Below are 16,944 nucleotides of genomic sequence, written 5' to 3'. Positions count from 1 at the left end.
CTTCAAGTAATTCCCTTACAAGCAACACGCGTATAAATTTCACCTTATCTCATTGCATTCATATCAACCCCTATCCTTATACCGCCGCATGCGCATCAATATCACAACACAATAATTAACTCGCACCACACGTGCCCATATGTCTGAACATTTTTAAAATCAACTATACCAATGTCACCACATCATATAGCCCAAGTATCAACCACAATATGTACAAGAATCTCAATAGCAACAAAAAGGATGAGAAACAACTCAATAAGGAAAGATATCCCATGAAATGGCAACTTCCAATTCAAGCACATGATATAAGCTTAACAATGAAAGAGATAGCATGAAATAGTGACTATGTCTAAATGCATGTGAATAACCCACCAATAGAAGAAATGTCATGTAACAACTACTACAAGTAAATACAAATAAGATTAACTTAACGATGAAAACTAGGGCATATAATGACAATTTCAATTAAAGCATGTGTGAATAAAATTAAGAACTAAAGATAGAACAAATAATAATAACTTCAATTAAGTGCTTATAAGTAACCTACGAATCTAAACCGGTCAAGTACCACATATAAGCCCGTGTACACACTCGTCACCTCATGTACATGTCTTCCAAATAATCTGAATAGTACAAACAACCCAAATCCTAAGGGGTAGTTTCTCCCACACAAAGTTATACAAGATACTTACCTCAAATAAGCTAAATTAATCCACTAATAAGCCCTTCTCGCGCAAATCCAACTATGGAGGGCTCGAATTGGATAATAAAGATTCGATCTTCAATCAAATTCAAAGAGTCAACCCCAGGCCCTCATCTTGGAACCTGACCAAACTCTCAAATTCCGAACACCCATTCCGATACGAGTCCAACCATACCAAAACCATCCAATTCCGACCTCAAATCGACCTTCATATCCTCATTTTACACTTTAGGAAATGTTTTACAAAGATCCCTAATTTTTCCAATTCAAATCACTAATTAAATGATAAAAATAAAGATGGAATCGTGAATAATAAAAAAATCCGAGTAAAAAATACTTACCCCTATCCAAACATTGAAAATCCCCTCCAAATTCTCCCAAAACCGAGATCTCTAACTTAAAAAGTGAAAAATGAAATAAAATCCTCGTTCCAGCCAATTTCTGTCCAGGCATTTCGCATCTGCGGGCTATCAGTCACATCTATGAAAAAGTTATTGCAAATCCGGCTTACACTTACGGCCCAACACTTCTGCTTCTACGGGCCAAAGGGCGCACCTGCACTCCCGCTTCTGCGCAAAAGTCACCGCACCTGCGATTCTTCGCCATCAGTCCAAAATCCGCATCTGCGAAGCATTGTCCGCTTATGCGGTTGCGCACCGACACACACTTATCCGCACCTGTGGACCCAGCTCACCAATCCCATACTCGCACCTGCAGCTATACAACCGCTTCTATGGAGCCGCACCTGCGGCCCAAATATCGCAGGTGCGAAAGCACCAGACTTCAACAGTCTTCAGCAAATCTTCTAAGCCTCCAATTGGTCCGAACTCAATTTGAAACACACCCGAGGCCCCGTACGAACATACCATCAAGTCCCAAAATACAAAAATAACCTACTCGAGACCTTAAATCACACCAAATAACATCAAAACTACGAATCGCACTCCGATTCAAGTCTAATGCCCTAATGAACATTCAACTTCTAAAACTAATGGCGAATCATATCAAACCAACTCCAAATGAGCTCAAATTTTGCATGCAAGTCCGAAATGACATAACTGAACTATAACAACTCCCAAAATCTCAATCCAAACCCGATGTCAATAAAGGCAACCCTCGATCAAACCTTTCAACTTTCCAAATCTTTAACTTTCTAATTTTTGCCAAAAAGTACCAAATCAACCTACGAACCTACGAATCAACATCCGGACATACGCCTAAGTCCCAAATTACCATACAAAGCTATCGAAATCATCAAAACTCTATTTCGGAGTCGTATACACAAAAGTCAAACTCCGATCAACTCTTCCAACTTAAACTTCTAACTTTGAGGCTAAGTGTCCCAATTCATCCCGAAACCTTTTCGAAATCAATTCAACCACCCCGACAAGTCACATAACCATAAATGAATATAGAAAAGGTAATAAACAGGGGAACAAAGCTACAATATACAAAACGACTGGCCGAATCATTAAAATATGAATCAATGAAATTCACTGATTATGATCTAATTATTTGTTGATATTTCTAAAATAGATGGCTAATATCCTTAGATTGAAAAAGATAAAATTGAATCCATGAGTGCATTTGAAGTAGCCCTGGTGACTTTGAGTGATATTTGTTAAAATTTGGTTACTTGACTTAATTATGCAATTTTCAATGATGCCAAAATGGGGAAGATAAGGTGTACTTTTGCTTTGGACTGTGACGTTTATAACTTAATGAACCTGGTTCTTGATAATTTATGACTTTAAATGGAAAGTTTTCTGACATTGTGTTTGATGTTGAGTTGAGTTGAAACACGTTCCATGCTTCTGAAAAGCATAGAGTTTGTCATCATCAAAAAGGAGGAATTTATTGACATGAGCGATTTGGGTTTTGATGATTGATAAATGAACACATGCATGAACCAGGTCCATAGACACTGTACATAGGTTACATTCAGAATCAAATAAATGCATGCACGTGTAAGGGATAAATATAAGTGCTTATTTCTGATAATTTCTGAACGAAAAGATTGCATATTTGATAAGGAGTAGGACTCCTTACTTGGAAGAGAATTCTATCCAATATAAGGAAAGAGCTAGAGGTTGAACTTAACTAGAACTCTTCCATCAAGGAAGAGTAAAGCATCAGATTTCTTGTTAATCCTGATTCTACTAACTCTATAAATATTAGTTGTGTTCTCTTTTACAGGATTGCACACATACTGAAGTTAAGCAAGAATTGAGATAAAAAAAGAAAGGCATTTTGTGAACAATTTCTGTGAGTTTCAAGAGTGCGAACCTGAAGCTACATGAACCAGATTGAAGAACCAGTTCCATATGTCTGTCTTTAATTGTAGTTCAATTGTAGTAGAAGAAAATTATACTTGGTACATGAGTTGTATTATTTAAGTTAGAGTTAACTTGAAGTAGACGCAACAACATGTGGCATGTTGCTACAAGGGTTAGAGTTAATCCTTAGGTTTGCAAGAGGTTGTAAACTCGGGTTTTATTGTTCAAGTTAGAGTTAACTTGGGAAAAATTCTAATGGGAAGTAGGTCGTATTTTTTTTTTTACCTTTTGTGTCGGTTGTTTTCCACATAAAAATACTTGTGTTCTTTGCTTTTTACATTATTTATTCCAGTTGTAGTTTAAGGAATGCATAGAAGAACCATGTCCTTCTATAATTCAGTGCAAGCGAAAATTGGACACCACACAAATCAACCTCTCATGTGGTATTGAAGTATAAAATATCATAATTGTAGTGCCACAAGTGATAGCAGCTTCTGAAGCTGGTACAAGTATGAGAAGAAACATAAAAGACTTAATAAATGGAATTGCTGCTTGTGTAGAAGAGTTCATGATTATAAGACTAAAGACGAGTTTACACAAAACTGAGAAATTAATTTGCTGCTTAGACTCTTATTTTGTGTCTGGTTTATATAACTGAGATGTAAGATAACTCACTGGCATAAGAAAATATATTAAAATGAAAAAACAAAAGTTTGATTAATGGTATTTTGGCAGAAATTTGAGACTTGTACAAGCTAATGATCACTTGCTATTTAATTTGTCTAGCTGGTTTGAGCTGTAATTGGGAAGATCGAAAATCCTGAAAGTATACACGGTACGTAATGTAATGTCCTCGATCGAAATAGACACTAGAATATAGGAATGAAAATTTTGGCTAGACTGATAAGATAGGGCATTGCTAAAAGCCTCCAGAAACAGTAAGTCTTACACCACTATTTATAAGGTAATCAATGAGATTTACTGAGTACTGTGGCGATGTACTCAGTCCGAAAGGGTCTGCTTCCTTTTTGGATGCAGCCAATAGGTAACATTGTCACCAGTTAGACTAGTATCCATATCTAGTACTCTTCCGCTAGTCACTCAGTGGAAAACTTCCCTTATTAGTTTGTTTACAGTTGCTTTAGTATTCCTGAGTATACTTTGAAGATATTATGTATATCAGAGTTTCAGTGTTCTTTAAAAGCTCATGACTTAGCCTAATGGATATTGTTCAGTTACATTTACATCTCTAGCATTTTCTTTGTGGATTCACATCTCGTATATCATTACCACATACATATATAATCAGATATTTCAGCTATTGTTTATATTATATATATTTTTCAATTAATTCAGTAAATATAATAACATAACAGATAAAATGAGGATTCACTCGATCGGCATATAGTTTAGGTTAGCCAATCATGTCCCACCTAAATTTGGGCTGTGACTGCACATAAAAGACTCATAAGCTTAGCAAAATTTTCAGGATTATTACAGATAATCTTCACCATTTATTACTTGTTTGATCAGATATATTTATATGTACGTTTGAGGGGCCAGCCAAAGCAAAAACTTTTGGTGTTTTAAGTTAGTTGTGGTTTTACTTGCTTTTATAGGGTGCTTGAGCAAGAAACGATCATGCTATAATACATTTATTTGGGGCGTGTGAATAACAATGATGCTGTGGCTTATGAAAATTTAGTGGGCCAGTTCGAACCAAAACTAAAAATAAAAATTCTAATGGGGTAACCGGTTTTCATCCAACTATTTAAGTTATACTAGTTTCTATGTTCGTGCGATGCACGAATATCATTTGTCAAATATTTTAACGCGTACCATAAATAAAAAACTTTTAATTCAATATATACTATAAAACTAATCATGGATATGAGCGGATTTTAATAAACAGTTCCTTAAAATAATAAAATAACAGAATATAACATATAGTGCAATAAACTCATTAACCTTATAAAAAAAAGAGTATATTAAACTCATCAATAAGGTTTTGACGCAATCACAGGACAAAACGAAACTATTTGGAATCACATAGTTAGAGATTAAAGTTGTAAAATCACGTTAAGAATACAATAATACCCTTTTTTTTGTGATGTAAAAATTTACTTTAGTTAAGCCTTAATGATCCATGTTGTTATTCTTCTTATTTTAAGATTCATTAATGACGGTGTCTAGATTGATTAATTGTAATAGGTCTCCAATATTAAAATTGATTTACTATTTAGAAACAAATCTCATTAACAACTACCTAAAAAGAAGCAGTTTAGTGCGATCTTAACTTACTTATTGTACCACATCGGTTTCCGAAAGCAGTTCTTATTTGGACTTTTTTTCTTCGCTTGTTTGATAAAAATTTCGACTACTTCATCTATTAACAATGTAGTTAATGTAAAAGTTTGTCTCTGGGATAGAAGTTGTTGCTCCCAAATGCACACGCAAGTATACGTGGTCGTACAAGTAATAAAATGATAAGTCGAGTGTCGAACCCACAAAGACTTGTATCAACTACCCACTAAATTCACCAAGATTGTTATTTAGTCGAGCCAATTCGAGTTCAAGAGTTTAATTATACTAAACTATAATTCTAAGTAGTAACTAAATTATCAAGCAGCAAAACAGTTATTGTGTATTCAGTAGAGACAATATTCCAAGGTTGTGATCGATTCACCAATCCTATTGTGTTCTAGTTAACACTCCCTTTCATACAATTCACTCATGATTGCTAATTAATCGAACAATTGCTCTCATAACCTTCTCCCGAAGTACTACTCGCCTATTCAAAATAGATTAACGCCTATATTCCTATGAAATCAATCTATTAAGAACGCATTAAGATTACAATATTTAATTAAGCACGGTGACTAGGTATATTCCTATCCTAATCACAAAGTCGCCTCCCCTCAGAGTTAGATCGTGCTCTCTTCAACTCTTCTCTAATCTAATCATGGCTTTCCCAAGCATAGCATAGATAGTCAATAGAACATAACTGTTGGCTAGACAATTAAGCAATTAATCATAGAATTGAAGAACCAATCATATATTGGTGAATTGTAATCAAGGTTAACTCAACGTTAAATAATAATATTCATAGCTAAACCACAACCCCAGAACTATGGGTTTTAGCCACTCATTATAGTATCAAACAAATTCATAAGTGTTGGATATTAAAAATACAAAGAAAAGATGAAGAAATCTTAGATATCCTTGCTCCCGAATGTTCCTCGTGTGTCTCTAGTTCTAAAGTGTGTCAAAAGTCCAGAAAATAACATTTTTCCAGGTATTTATACCAAGTAGGGTCGGACCTAGACGAAATCTCCCTTTCCTAGCCGAAATAGGAAAACTTGCAAACTTAATGCTTTCCATGCGTCGCACTGTGTGTCGCCCAGTGCGCCGCACTAATGCTTTTTCCTGTTAAACCACAAAAAACCCAGTCTCTGAAATCTGGAAATTTTTGACATAAATTTGCACTAATGCGTCGCACAGTGCCTCACACTAGTGCATTTCTTCAGCAGTTGCTTCTTCCTTGAATTTTGACGTCCAGAATTGATACTCGACCCCCGAACACTATCCCGGCTTAGTCCCTTGGGCTTTTACTCAGACTTCAAGGCTCCACATAGCTCGAATTAGTTACACAACATCTACATAACTCAGAATCGCGCCTATAAGGCATAAAACACACAATAAGTGCAAAACAATAGCGATTAAAATACGCAATTATAGCCTACCATCAATACCCCACACTTAATTCATTGCTCGTCTTCGAGCAATCAAACTACACTTTATATAGACACAACCTTTTTAAACAATCCTCCTAACTCATTACACCAAGAATATTTAAAATAGACTAAGCACAATAGTGTAACATCATCACCTCAAGATTTGACTCACAAGCACCCCACATGTTTCACAACCCTCTCACTTACTCTAACGTAGAGTTCAATCATTACCCTTCCTTTATGAATAAAGTGCCCTCACACAATAAAAGAGAGTAGTTCCACACTCAATAAAATTTAAGAATAATTAGGACTCAAGATAGAAAGAATTCTCTCACTCTCACAAACAACATTCATATGCCACAAAAGATGCACCATAGGCTTGCCCGTAATGTACTGCTCTACTAATCGAGCTCATTCAGTCTAAGATCAAGTATGACTTTAATTGGTTGTAATGTAGGTTGCGGGACGGGTAGGATACATTTAGATATAAGAGTGACTACACCTCCCTAAGCACTTTAATACATACACTTTAACATTTAAAACCCCACACTTATGTCAAACCATACCTCCACGTTCATATCAATATACATCAACTTCCTACTTCTTTAAGCATAATTACATCAAGAGTTACCACTTTCAAGGAATATTTTTCACAACAATACAACTATTTTTCTTTCTTTTCTTTTTCAATTCAAGTGGCTCTTACTTTTTTAAAATAATGCACCTTTCTCCTTATTTCATTAGTTTCACTCAAAAGCCAAACCAACCACCACACACTTTAAACTTTTACAAAGTTCATAACAATTTTAAGTGCTCATAAGAGGTAAAAAAGTTCAAATAGATGGTTAATTCAAACAAATGGGTAAGGCTTGTAATGTGGTTGCCAAAGAAAAAAGATTACAAACTCAAAAAGGTTAACTACGATATATAACAATTAGGTGTGTAAAAGCATATGACTGGCTCAATAAAGAAATGCCTATATCACTTCCTAGAGTGACCGAAACTACTAATTCGTTTTACAAATACGCGGGGCAAGTTCTAGTTATCAAATGCAATGCACAGAATAACACACAAACCTCACACACACATAGCACATAACTCACTCAGGATTGGACTCATCAAGACATTCTAGTCAAAACAATTAAACAAAGTTAAGATCATATAATTTAAGGTACTTATACAAGAGTCAAAAACTGAGCCTAAGGGTCACAACCAAAGTGCTCACTATTCTCAAGGCATAACAAAGTCAAGAGATATCACCTCAATTCTAATCACAACACACTGGCTCCTACTCCTAAAAATAAATACAACTAACTACACCCGGTTCAAACAAAATCCTTAGAAAAGAACCGCGACACAAAGAAAAACCAAGGGGAAATTATTACACTACCTACAAAAAAAACATTTATTGGACTTTAATCCCTCAAGAAAGTTGTCCACAAAATCCATCATCGGGAAAAGTCCAAATTTTCTGATTTTTTTTTGTTTCTCAATTTTCGTCATTTTTTTTGCATCACTATACTAAGAAGGAATACTACAATTAGGCTAGGATGGCATAGAAAATCACCCAGACAATCTCCTCACCCTACACTTAAAATTGTGCAATGTCCTCAATGCACACTATAAATAACAAGAAAGAGACTCCCTGATAGGCCAAATATCGAAGAATTAGCAGCTCACGGGGTACTCAGACTTTCCCCAAGTATGGTCCTTTGTGTGGGAACCCCACACTTAGTTCTCACCATCTAGCTCGCTTTTTGCACCCTTCCAATGGCTTTTCTTCCTATGCTTATAATCTTACAACATCAAAATAACCACTACAAAAATAATATAATAAAAAAATAAAAACAAAAGAAAGCAGTAAAGCTGGGTTGTCTCCCAACAAGCGCCTGATTTAACGTCGCGGCATGATGCAAGCCTCGCTTACTCATCAGCGAGTACAACACTGGTCGTCTCACGATCAATTATTCCTCCCCAATAGTGCTTGACTCTTTGTCCATTCACTAAAAATTTTCTTTCACCATTTAAAGCACACAACTCAATTGCACCATAGTGAATGACTCTCACCACCTCAAACGGGCCTAACCATCTTGATTTTAACTTCCCAGGAAACCACTTGAGCCTAGAATTGAACAATAATACCTATTGGCCTGGCTCGGAGTGATGTGGCTTGATATGCTTGTCATGTCATCTTTTCGTTTTCTCTTTGTAAAGCTTAGCATTTTCATAAGAGTGCAGTATGAACTCATCTAACTCATTCAACTGCAAGAGTCTCTTCACATGACCCGCGACTTCAAGGTCCATATTCAACTTTTTAATGGCCCAGTACGCTTTGTGTTCAAGTTCAACAGGCAAGTGACATGCCTTCCCATAAACGAGCTTATTCGGCGATGCCCTAATTGGCCTTTTGTATGCAGTTCTATATGCCCACAAGGAATCATCTAACATTGCAGCCCAATCCTTCCTATTCACACTCACCGTCTTCTCTAAGATTTGCTTTATTTCTCTGTTAGACACCTCAACTTGTCCACTTGTTTGCGGATGATATGCCGTAGCAACTCTATGGCGGACTCCATATTTAGGTAGAAGGTTATTCAAAAACCAATTGCAAAAATGTGTCCCTTCATCACTAATCAAGGCACGTGGAATCCCAAACCTCGAGAATATGCTCTTTTTCACAAATGCAGCTACCACCATGGCATCATTTGTTGGCAATGTGATCGCCTCTACCCATTTTGACACGTAGTCAACTGCTAGCATAATGGGAATAGTCCCATAAAATCTATCCCCCACACATAAAAAATCTCGACCTCCAGGATGTTATTAAAGGCATCTCATGCCTCTTTGTGATTGTTCCTGTTCTTTGACACTGGTCACACTTCTTTACAAATACATGTGCATCCTTGAATAATGTTGGCCAAAATAAACTGGATTGTAATACCTTTGCAGCTGTTCTATCACCTCCACGATGGCCCCCATAAGGTGATGCATGACAATCATATAAATCTAATTCCACCTCATTTACTGGAATAAATCTCCTCATCAGCACACTGCTTGTACAAGTATGGCTCATCCCAGTAGTAGAAGTTCACATCATGTAAAAACCTCTTTCTAGCTTCAGATTCAATTTCAGGATGAAGTACCCCACTCACAAGATAGTTCACATAGTTCGCGTACCATGGGGAAGGGTCTTGGGTGATAGCAAAAAGTTGCTCATAAGGAATTGCCTCTTTAATTTCTCCACCCTCCTCTACGTGGTCATGATTTTCTAGCCTTTATAGATGGTCAGCTACTTCGTTCTCTATGCCCTTTTGATCTCGTATTTCTACATCAAATTGTTGCAACAATAAAACCCAGTGCATCAGTCTAGCCTTAGATTAATTTTTTGTAAATAGATACCTGATTGTTGCATGATCGGTATGGACTATGACTTTTGTTCCCACCAAGTATGCCCGAAACTTTTCAAAGGACCACACAGCGGCTAATAACTTCTTTTTAGTGGTGGTGTAATTCAGTTGTGCATCATCAAGAGTCTTACTCGCATAGTACATGGAATAAAATATCTTGTCCTTCCTCTGGCCTAGCACTGCTCCAATAGAATGGTCACTTGCATCACACATAAGTTCAAATGGTAAGGACCAATCTGGTGCCGCAATAATGGGGGCAGCCACCAACTTCTTTTTGAGCTCTTCAAATGCCTTCAGGCAGGCGTCATCAAAATTGAATGTTACGTCCTTTTCAAGCAACCTCCACAAAGGAGCAAAAATGTTTTAAAAATCCTTTATAAAGCGCCGATAGAACCCCGCGTGTCCCAAGAAACTCCGGACACCATTCACGAAAATGGGTGGAGGTAATTTTCAACCGCCTCCACCTTTGCCTTATCAATTTCAATGCTGCTTCTAGTCACTCTGTGACCCAACACGATACCTTCCTGCACCATAATGAAACTTTTCCCAGTTCAACACTAGATTTGTTTCTTCATAACCATCTAACACCTTGCTCAAATTCTTCAAACAGTCGTCATAAGAAGATCCAAAGACTGAAAAATCATCCATAAAGACTTCCACAAATTTTTCCACCATATCGGTGAAAATAGCCATCATGCATCTCTGAAAAGTGGCTGGTGCGTTACAAAGAACAAACGGCATACACTTGAAGGAAAAAGTGCCATAAGGACAAGTAAAAATGGTCTTCTCCTGATCCTTTGGGCATATGACAATCTGGTTGTACCCGAATAACTATCAAGAAAGCAATAATACTCATACCCTGCCAATCTGTCCAACATTTGATCAATGAATGGAAGTGGGAAATGGTCCTTCCGGGTTGCTTTGTTGAGCCTTATGTAATCAATGCAAACTCTCCACCTCATTACAGTGCGAGTAGGAATTAGCTTATTTTTCGCATTCTCTACCACAGTCATCCCCCTTTTTTTAGGCACACATTGCACTGGGCTTACCCAGTTGCTGTCAGAGATAGGAAGGATGATACCTGCATCGAGCCACTTGATTACTTCCTTTTTCACGACTTCTTTTATAATGGGATTTAATCTCCTTTGGTGCTCAACACAGGGGCGGTGTCCATCTTCCAGAAAGATTTTATGCATGCAAAACGATGGACTGATTCCCTTGATGATAGCAATTATCCACTCAATAGCCTTTTTATGTTCGCGAAGTACTTTGAGTATTTTTTTTCTTGTGCATTAGTCAAGCTGGATGAGATAATCAATGGCAATGTCTCAGAGTTCTCCAAATAAGCATAGCGCAGATGCGTTGAAAGGGGCTTAAGTTCTATCTTTGGAGCTTCTTCAATAGATAGCTTAGGAGGGGTCAGAGTGACATGCCTGTCCAACTCCTCAAATCTCCCAAACCCATGGATATAACAGCAAGACATGTCAAGTACTTGCTCAATTTCTTCCATCATCTCATCCTCGATGTCTTCTTCATCCCCAATCAAAGCTCGTTCAAGAGGATCTATGGGGCTCATATAAGGCACCAATGACGTAGCATCACTTTCCATCATAGAAATCATGGATAGATCTTCATAGTGGGCTGGCAATCTGAGTGCTTTATACACATTGAATACCTCCACTCGATCACTGACTCTCATCGTCATCTTTCCTTCGCATACATCAATAATAGCTCGACCCATGGCTAAGAATGGATGCCCCAAAATAAATGGGACTTCCTGATCAGTCTCGTAGTCCAAGATAATGAATTCAGTAAGGAATATGAAAGAACCCACTTGAACTAACACACCTTTAATCACTTATGCAGGATGAGCAAGGGCGATCAACCAACTGTACGATTACCATTGTTGGTATGGCTCACCCAACTCCAACTGTCTGAACATAGATAGCGGCATCAAATTGATGCTCGCTCCAAGATCACACAAAGCTCGCCCGACTTCATGCTTACCAATCGAGATTTGGATAGTGAAACTACCTGATCCTTCAATTTCTGAGGTAGCTTGCTTTGGATTCTAGAGCTACATTTCTCAGTGAGTGCCACAGTCTCGAATTCAATCAACCTCCTTTTATTTGCCACTATGTCCTTGATGTACTTTGAATATTTGGGCACTTCTTGCAGGATGTCTACCAGTGGAATATTGATTTGCACTTGCTTCAAAATATCAAGAAACTTTTGCCGCTAGTGGTGGATTAAAGCAAGAAATCTGTGCTGATAATGCAGAGATGACATCTAACTCGAGAACCCCTGCAGATTTTTGCACTGTGTGTCTTCCCATCTCTGCTTGCCAATCGGGATTACTTTTGGAGAATTTGTTCAATAATGCATATATCTCATCAAAGCTTTTCTCCAACACTTGACCTCCGGCTGCAGCATCTACCACAATCTTTGTCTCAGGATGTAGCCCTTCTATGAAATGGAGAGCTAACACTTTGTTTGTCTAATTATGATGAGAACAATCTCTGAGCAGCCCCTTAAACCTCTCCCAAGTTGAGTGTAAAGACTCCCCCATTTTCTGTTTGAAGGCAACTATCTCACTTCTGATCTTTGCAGTTTTGCCTGAAGGGAAGAACCTTGCCAAAAATTTACTTGCCAGATCGTTCCACGATTTAATAGAATTAGCTGATTCTGTCTTCAGCCATCGCTTTACTTCGCCCAACAGAGAGAACGGGAAAAGTGTGAGCCTCACATAGTCTGGAGTGACTCCGTAGGTGATATAGGTATCACTAATATCCAAGAAGTTCAGGATGTGCTGTTGTGGATCCTCGTGTGGAAGACCCATTAACTGTCCATTCGCATGTAGTAGCTGGATCATGCTCTGTTTGCTCAAAGTGACCAGTTTTTTTCTTGGCTTCACAATGCTGGAGGTGATATTAGCAATACTGGGCATCGCCACCTCCTGAACAACCCTATGTTGCTCCCAAATGCACACGCAAGTATACGTGATCGTACAAGTAATAAAATGATAAGTCGAGTGTAGAACCCACATAGACTTGTATCAACTACCCACTAAATTCACCAAGGATTGTTATTCAGTCGAGCCAATTCGAGTTCAAGAGTTTAATTATACTAAACTATAATACTAAGTAGTAACAAAATTATCAAGAAGCAAAACGGTTGTTGTGTATTCAGTAGAGACAATATTCCAGGGTTGTGATCGATTCACCAATCCTATTGTGTTCTAGTTAACTCTCCCTTTCATACAATTCACTCATGATTGCTAATTAATCAAACAATTGCTCTCATAGCCTTATCCCAAAGTACTACTCGCCTATTCAAAATAGATTAATGTCTATATTCCTATGAAATCAATCTATTAAGAACGCATTAAGATTACGATATTTAATTAAGCACGGTGACTAGGTATATTCCTATCCTAACCACAAATTCGCCCCCCTCCCCAGAGTTAAGATCGTGCTCTCTTAAATTCTTCTCTAATCTAAACATGGCTTTCCCAAGCATAGCATAGATAGTCAGTAGAACCTAACTGTTGGCCAGACAATTAAGAAATTAATCACATAATTGAAGAAACAACCATATATTGGTGAATTGTAATCAAGGTTAAGTCAACGTTAAACAATAATATTCATGGCTAAATCACAACGCCAGAACTATGGGTTTTAGCCACTCATGATAGTATCAAACAAATGCATAAGTGTTGGATAATTGAAAATACTATGAAAAGATGAAGAAATCTGAGATATCCTTGCTCCCGAATGTTCCTCGTGTGTCTCTAGTTCTAAATTATGTCAAAAGTACAGAAAATAACATTTTTCCAGGTATTTATACCAAGTAGGGTCGAACCTAGATGAAATCTCCCTTTTCTAGCCGAAATAGAAAAACTTACAAACTTAATGCTTTCCATGCGTCGCCTAGTGCATCGCACTAATGCTTTTTCGTGTCAGACCACAAAAAACCCAGTCTCTGAACTTTGAAAATTTCTGACAAACATATGCACTAATGTGTCGCACAGTGCCTCGCACTAGTGCATTTCTTCAGCAGTTGCTTCTTCCTTGAATTTTGATGTCCAGAATTGATACTCGACCCCAGAACACGATTCTGGCTTAATCCCTTGGGCTTTTACTTAGACTTGAAGGCTCCACATAGCTCGAATTAGTTCCACAACATCTACATAACTCAGAATCGCTCCTACAAGGCATAAAACACATAATAAGTGCAAAACACTAGCGATTACAGCTCAAACACAATAAAAGTGCAGTAAATTAGAGTGCGATAAGCGACTAAAATACACAATTATAGCCTACCATCAGAAGTCTTACATTTGGAATAGGATAGGACTATGTTAGATTTAGTCTATTGTTGATTCCAAAAATTAGGCACAATTCTAGATGAATTCAAAATTAGGTGAGTTTAAATACTATAATTTTATCCGACATTGAGTAATAGTTGATCAATATTTTGATGATATATTTGTATATAACAAAAAAAAATATTCTAGGTCTATATAAATTCAACAATAGATGAAACTATATATTATAATAGACAATTAAATTTATGTTTGTCTTGCACTTCTTTTATATTTCTTTTCCAAATCAAGCGAGTGGCAAGTTCTTAGCGTTTCACGATTGCCGTCTGCGGTATAATTGGCATTATTTTATATATTACACTATTTGAATTCATCATACCATTGCAGTGTTATAGCCTTGTGGTTTGCAAATAATTAGAAATAAAGAAAATCATTGACAATGATCAATAGCTTAGAATTGGTCAATTTTTTATTAACGGCATTTGAAAATCTATCCAGTTCCTTTTGATTGATGATAGTCCTAATTCCTTTGAAAGTACATGCTTTATTAGGCGTTATTTTCAGTGAAAAAAGAAGTAAATGATTAATATGCTTCGTAATAATAAAATTAAACAAATTAGTAGCTCTTGAATTTCTAGCCTAATATTTTAGGGGAACAATAACGTGTAGTTTGATAAGGACTCCTTAAAATGTTTTGTTTTACTCGGATAACTCCTATTTTAATAGAACTCTTTATTGTAATGACAATTATGGACTTTTCCAGTAGAAATAAACAATAATGAGTCAAGGATATTTTCATATATTAACATTAATATTCGTGCTTTTATAATAATATAGATAGATATAGATTCAGTTTTTTCTAAAATATTTAATTTGTAACTAGTGTTGGCAAACTGCAGACGATATCTATTCTGTTTGATTTTCTTCGCTTCACCCAATTGAGGATGTTGCCGCCGCTTGACAAAAATGGTGCACGTTTCCTTTTTAACTTAGGCCTCATTTATTTTTATTAAGATTGAGACGTCTGAATCTAAATACAAATTTGAAATTAATATGTGTACTAAGAGTAAAACGTCTGAATTAGAATACACTTCTGAATACGAAGATATTGTATTAAGATTTGAATATTAAATAATTAAGATTGTTTGTTTTCTCTACATCTTAATATGTAAAACATGTCTTTATTTAAAAATCAAATTTCGCAACCCAACTTCCACTAGGGGTCGTGATGGCGCCTAACACCGCCGTCAGGCAAGCCAATAGTGATTGATCAATTTAATTACTCATTCTAGTACCTTAAAATCATAATTTTTATTAATGAAATAGTGTGAAATAGAATTTACACGAACCACAGTAGTGAACAACCCGTAGGAACCTCCATAAGCCGGTGTCACAAGTGCATGAGTATCAACTAAGAAATATAATAAAATACAACATCTGTCTGGAATACAAGTTAGACAGAAAAATATAAATAACTCTGATGGAGACTCTGCAGGCTGCAGATCATAACATAAAATGTAGCTCACGGTAAAGTCCCCGAAATGGCCTCGCCTCTGCACCCAAAGACCAGCGGACATATATGTACCTGCACAAAAGTGCAGCAAGTGTAGTATGAGTACGTAATTCAACGCGTACCCAGTAAGTTTCCAGCCTAACCCCAGAGAAGTAGTGATAAGGGGTCGACATCAACACTTACTAGTGGTCCAATAAGACAAATACAGTAAAAGTAAATAGATGCGAATCATAGAAAATAAATGAAGTAACAAGTATAATACATGGTATAATCCTCTTCTCAGCGACAACTCAAACTCTCAGCTAGTAGCTACCTCTCAATCGGAGTATATATATAAAATAGACCTTACTAGATAGGTCGGCACAGTTCAATCAGGAAAAGCTCATAGATATGCTCGCTTCTTGCCAATTATTATGCACGATTTCATAAGAGTATTTTATATAAATGCCGAGGCGTACGGCCCGATCCATCATAATATTTCCAAACCATAGATAGATCTATTTTTATTGCCGAGGAGAACGGCCCTCTCCCATGAGAGGGTAGTACATAAATCCTGTCAAGGCGTACGACCTGATCCATCATAGTGTGCGCACTGTCGAGGGTCGAGCGACATGAACCATAGATGTATCTATCCTGCCGAGGCGAACGACCCGATCCCATTAGAATAATAAGCTTTGACGGGTCCTTGACCCCACTCACGAACAAGCATGTAAGTCATAAATTTTTAAGGGAAACCCTTCGGTGAGAACGCGTAACGTGGGAGATATTCATAAGAGGAGTACAATTATCTCGCGGCTAATCATGAAGCCCGTTGAATCTCTACAATAGCAAGTCTATCACTCTACACAAGTCTAGTCTCAAGTCGCAACGTAAAATAAAGGAATTTAATAAGCAAGCGAAAACTCAAATAGTATAGTTATAGCATAGCGGGAACCTAAGTCAACCTGGATATAACTCGAATCTAGCTACGCACAAACTTTCGTCACC

General features: G+C 37.0%; 1 non-coding gene across 1 annotated transcript; it reads left to right on the top strand.

Moving 5' to 3' along the window:
• Positions 1 to 12,618: 12,618 nt before the first annotated feature.
• LOC142170019 (small nucleolar RNA R71) lies at positions 12,619 to 12,725 on the top strand. Its single transcript, XR_012699638.1, has one exon. It is a non-coding gene; the product is annotated as a small nucleolar RNA R71 (small nucleolar RNA).
• Positions 12,726 to 16,944: the final 4,219 nt, after the last annotated feature.

The sequence above is a fragment of the Nicotiana tabacum genome, chromosome 15 (assembly GCF_000715075.1).
Source record: "Nicotiana tabacum cultivar K326 chromosome 15, ASM71507v2, whole genome shotgun sequence".
In the NCBI taxonomy this organism is placed as follows: domain Eukaryota; kingdom Viridiplantae; phylum Streptophyta; class Magnoliopsida; order Solanales; family Solanaceae; genus Nicotiana; species Nicotiana tabacum.
Note: the sequence above shows the minus strand (reverse complement) of the source record. Positions and strands in the feature narration are given on the sequence as shown.